The sequence below is a fragment of the Camellia sinensis genome, chromosome 3, assembly GCF_055761805.1.
Source record: "Camellia sinensis isolate YWXY chromosome 3, ASM5576180v1, whole genome shotgun sequence".
Classification (NCBI taxonomy): Eukaryota; Viridiplantae; Streptophyta; class Magnoliopsida; order Ericales; family Theaceae; genus Camellia; species Camellia sinensis.
The window spans coordinates 226,463,079-226,469,078 of NC_138963.1; positions in this window are offsets into that span (position 1 = coordinate 226,463,079).

The following is a 6,000-nucleotide window of genomic DNA, read 5'->3' on the forward strand; positions in this document are numbered from 1 at the left end:
ATAAATAAAAAACTATTCACAACCCAAAAATAAACAAAGTTTTACATGTTCATAAAACGTTGCCACAAGGCTTGACTTCATCGGGAACCTCCTTGAGAGACGTAAAAGGTGGCTAACAAAACGGAATTCTAGGCCATCAATCTCGGGCTTGGTCGCGTGCTTGATCACCTACATATATAATATAAATGGTGAGCGAGAGCCCAGTGAATAATAATTAAGTAAAGGGTTTTAATGAATGTTGTCCAAAATAGTTACAGAAAACAGAAATTTGTAGTTAACAGAAATAGGTTCGTGATCATGTTCAGAAATCAGAGTTCATAACATAAACAGATTCAGTTTGATACTCGATATCGGAAATTGCAGTTAATCATATGTGGTACATTCATTAGCCCTAACAGAAACAGTTGACCCATAAAGGGACGGCCATAAAGGCATACAATTGATTCACGTGCACGGAGACGGTACAGTTGGCTCATGAAACGTACAGTTGACCCATAAAGGGACGTATTTAGAAGGATCCATAACAGTTGGCTCATGAGACGTGCAATTGACCCATAATTGGGACGTAACAAAATAGATAACAGATGTCATCTGAAGCTAAGAATACCACAAATACATTTCAGAAACATTGGACAACCATTCATTCATATAGAAAGTAATATTTCAAGAAAAAGATCATCTTATATCATTCAGAAAATACTTATAAATTGAACATAGCTTTACAAAATTATTACTCACAATTAACAGATGGCTCCAAGGTTACAGATAGTACGGCAAATCAGACGTCTTGTGGTGCGTGGCCTAAACAGTTACAGAATGAACATATATTGAATTACACATCCAGAAACATTAACTTAATTCTTTCTTATCTTGGCATGTTTCTACTTTTTATCCTCTTTATGGTGTCTTAATCTTGGCTTAAGAATGCCTAGGATGGAATGAGGATGCCAAAAATGCATTTGAAAACATTTAGTCAAAATGCTGAAAACAGGGGCCTCGCTCGAATGCAACTTCCTTCGCTCGAGCAGACATGCAAAATGTGAGTGGTTGCTCAAGCGTGACTTTCGTCGCTCAAGCGATCGGCAAAAGTATTGGTTGTTAAATTTCTCCGCTCGATGCACGCTTGGCACTAGCTCGAGCATAAGACTCATGCCCTCACTCGAGTGCAACTATTGTCGCTCGAGCGGTCTGCAAAACACGCAAACTTCTGGGAGCATGCATTTTACGCTCGAGCGGTCCTTTGGTCGCTCGAGCGGAGGTGCAAGACACAGAGTGGTCGCTCGAGGGCAGGCTTTGTCGCTCGAGCGGATAGTGAAATTTCTAAAATTTCCAGATTGCACTCTCAAGACCAAAACTCAACTTCAAAGCTACAAAACTCATCCATTTGGGCCAAAAACCTAAGGAATCATCTTTGAACTTGGAAAACATTGAGAATTCTAAATCATTTCACAAAATTAAGTCCAAAAGCATTGTCATTTGGTTGAAATTCGACTTTGGAATTTTGAAAACATAACAATATATACCATGCATGTATTAACTTGGATTCAAACCCTTCAAAACATGATCAAATGAGATTAGAGGATGTAAAACATGATGAATTTCCACAACTAAGCTTAAGTTAGTACATGCAGGAGAGAATTTCTTAGGAAGACATATTCCAAATGTAATGAAATGCACATGCATGCATGAATCATGCCCAATTCCATTATTTGCGTTTACTTCTTGTATGTAATCCTACAATTCTATGGAATCCACATGTTACTAACTCAATATCACAAGTCTAGAGCTAACTTCTTACCTAAAATGGCCAATTCCTTTGAATTTTAGCAAGCCTATCTTGGTTCCTCTAATTTCTCCAAAATTTTCTTGTAATTACTCCTTTCTCTAGTTGATCTCAAGTCTTTCCCTTGCTCTCCCTTTCTCACACTTTTGAAGACTCCAAAAATAAGGAAGTGAGTGTGTGTAATATAAAGCTTAGAGGTCTCATATGCCTTATATAGGCTTGATTAAGGAGCTCTAATTAAATCAATTTGGCATTATTTAATTTTAATTATTCATTCCGAATTGAATTTTAATTAAACACACCATAATATTCTAAAAATTTCAAATAACACATAACTTGAGTCAATTTCATGATCGGATGCCGATAAGGCCTTCAATTTGCAGAACAAAAAAAAAACATGAATAGATCATTTTACGTTAAACAGATATAAACTCAAATAAGACAACAGATGATGCAAAAATTTACTTTAATTACTTATTAGACATAATTAAGCATGAATTAGTATTAATCATGGGTGAAGGTTGTTACACTATTCCCCTCTTATTAAACCATTTTATGACTAATTAATGGACATTTGAGGCTTATAAATCGAATTTTGGGGTGCAAATTATAAAAGCTTGAGCAGAAGAACGGGAATGTGTGATCTCCTATTGTAGCTCAAACACGTGCTTTCAATTTGTTGCAAAGGAGATAACAAACCGTCTGTACCATTATATAATGGCCACGCTTGGGAAGTTTTTTTTGGGTGAATAAAAAAAAATAAATTTCAAAGGTGACCATTATATAATGGTCACATTTGGGAAGTTAATTATTTTAATAAGTTTTTTTAATTTTTAATTATTTTAGTAGGTTAAAATTTTATATTTGAGAAAATAATTAGATTTTTTGTAATTAGATGTGATATTTATGAGAGAAAAAGTGACATGATTATAGATTTGATGTAACATTTTGTCTTATTACTTATTTTAGCATATTTTGTCTTTTTGTGAATATAGCAAAAAAAAAAGCTAAAATCTAATTTGCCAAACTAGGCCAAAGTGTACAAGTCATTTGGAATAGGGTTGCAAATGAACCAAACTGTTTATGAACAAGTTCAGCTCAGCTCGTTTAGTAAATAAGCCGAACTCGAGTTCAAATAAACTTAGCTTGTCAAACTCTGCTCGTTTATTTTTATTTAAATTATATAATAAATATATTATTTATGTATTAAATAATATATAAATATATATAAATAATAGTAAAAATACACTATTTATATATTAAATAATATTAATAATAATTTTTTATTTAAATAATATAAATAACATTAAAAAAATCTTATCGAACTGAGCCGAGCCTAGTTCAAGTTTAATTAATATTAATAAACTCAGCAGAGCCGAGCTTGACCTCAATAAACGAGTCGAGCTTAGCTCAGCTCGGCTTGTTTGCAACCCTAATTTGGGACGGATACTTTTCAAAAATTTTATTACTTTTTTTTTTGATGAGTTTGAAAATTGTTATATAAAAAATTGAACTGATTCAAATATTTTAAATTGTCATAAACTGTTTATATTCATTGTACGAGAAAGAAATAAATCTTCTCGTATAATCCTGTTGATCAAGTCTGCGCTCATCCAAACGTCGTCGCTTTACTCCCTGAAAACACAAAGGTGAGCTAGCAGGCGGGTGTGTGCCGGAAACCTCTCTGATGCCTAAGTCAGCAAAATAGACAAGTAGACAAAAGCTCTATGTATTCAGGAATCAAAGTTGTGTTACCTCTCCATAGGTGATATTTGTAAGCTTTTATAGGTTCCGTGTGGCATAGTCCTAATAGGACTTCTACTCCTCCATGTAGAGTCCTCCTAGAATTCATACTCCTGAAAGATAATGCTTATCCTTCAACACCCGCCTCACTGCTTAAACCAAGTGAGATGGTTTTACCATGGTCAGACTTCTATGGGACCGAAATACCATGGCCTTACTAGATATGCAGGTATGACAGATCTAAATTTCAGTCTAGCTCTTCTTTTCCTTGCTTCTACCTCGGCTTCACATGCCCAGACCGAGCTATCCATAGAAGTGTCGAACCGAACTAACACAGAAGTATCTTGAAGAAGGCTTATCATACTTCGGTTTAGAAGACACGACCAGGCTAACCGTAATATGCTGCAACCGGACTAACTCTGAGGGTGGTGACCAAGCGACCGAACTGCCACGCTCTCCCGGATCGAGATAACAATGCACTTCTGGGACCGGTCTTAACTTTAAGTCCTGCTTGGACCGGACTGGATTTGAGGCCTTTTTACTCAGCCCTTCGTACTGTGGCCCATAACGGCCCATTGTCCAGCTCGACTCAATATTCATATAAATTACCCTCTCAATTGGCCCTTAATTCCATCTGCGTAGCATGATAGGGATTACTTGTTTTACCAGCCGAGCTAAGGTTTTTAAGCCTTTCTACCGAACTAAAAACCCTTTAGCTTTTCCAGCCGAACTAAAACCTTTTAACCTACCCAGCCAAGCTAATTCCACACCGGGCTCTCCTTGTCCGGTCAAAACGTCTCTTCAATCACAGCAACTGAATCGCTTCTCATTTCCATGACACGTGGCATACGTTGATTGGCCCAAGGCAGCTATCACGCCGTCTTAGTACTTCGTGAATTTTGATCAGTTCTCGCCTCTGGTTTTTGCAACAAAACAAAACAAACCTATTCATTTTGAATCTCACCACACTATTCATCTTCTCTCCTCTTGTTCTCTCTCTTGCCTGCGTCTCCATTGTTTTGCATTTTGCGAAGCTTGCATTTGTGGCTGTTTTCTACTTCCCTTTCCTTCCTCTTACTTTGGTGAGTAATACAAATCTGTTCTATTTTTCTGGCTTTCGTACTTTTTTAGCCCATAACATTTGTTTTATGTGTTTTTGCAAAACATTTTTTACTTCCATTTTCTGCCTTGTCTTGCATCTTCTGTAAAAACTTAGTAATAGAGCCCCCCTGATTCAAGAAATAACATGAAAAACACTAGTTTTGATCCAAAATCACAATATAACCGAACTAGGAAGTTGTTTGTAGTGGATGCCAGTCTAGCCGGACCAACCAACCTAGCTAACTCTTTATTGCTATATTTGTAGTTCTAACAAGTCAAGCCTTGAAAACCTTAACTATGCCCGAGCTGAATCTAGGGGCTAAACCAGCCTTCCAAGTTCAGACCGAACTAAGAAAGTTGCCCCTTGAGGCTCAACCGGGCTATCAAATGCCTTGCTCAAACCGAGCTAACAAACCCCTTGCTGAAACCGAGCTAACACCTGTAGTTCTTTACATAACCGAGATAGGACTTCATTTATTTTACCTTGATTTCTTTTTAGCACGGTCCATCGATCTGTGCATAACCCCTTTCTTTTTTCACTTTGCAGACTTAGGTTTGCCAGGCACTCCTTCGTACGCTCAACCGAGCTACTCAGCATCATTTTTTAACCAAGCTATCACAGTTAAATTATACATAACTTAAGAGTAAATGGGTAAATATAGGTTTTTAGTAGAAACACCTGGTGGTTTGGCCGAATTCCGAAGGGAGTATAACATCCCTGATGACGTTCATCTCACCTTAGCCGAACAAGATATCATACCTTGGGGGAACCCTGGTTTTGTTCCCTTCACCCTCCTTTCCATTGTAGAGACCGGCCTAAGATTCCCTGTACAGCCCTTGCTTTGTGAATTCCTTAGGCAAACTAGGATATGCCCAACTCAGCTATCCACAAACTCATACCGCATAATAAATGGTATAGCCAAGCTAAACCGTCGTGCTGGTATTAACCTCGGTTTAGCCGAACTATTTCACCAATATTCTATAGGCTCAAAAGAAGACGGGTGGGTTTATTATTTAAGAATACGCCACCGGTGTGAGAAAATAATAAAGAACACACCGGACAAAGACTTAAACGATAATGATTTTTTCTGGGTATCTGGCAATTTCGAAGACCACCAAGCCCAGATCCCAGGCCGCAGTATAAACTGGAATAAAGGAACACCCGGCATAATTACTTTGGTTCCTTCACATACTCTTGTTTTATTTCGGTTTCCTATTCCTGAACCGAACTAACAGTTGTCTTCTTTATGCAGATTCAGCCCATCTTCAATCACTATACAGTTACCCCAATCTGAACACTCTCCATGTCGCATTACGATATCCAGAAAGAAATTGGGCCAAGCTGCTGAATTTTGAGCCGACGTAAAGCCAGA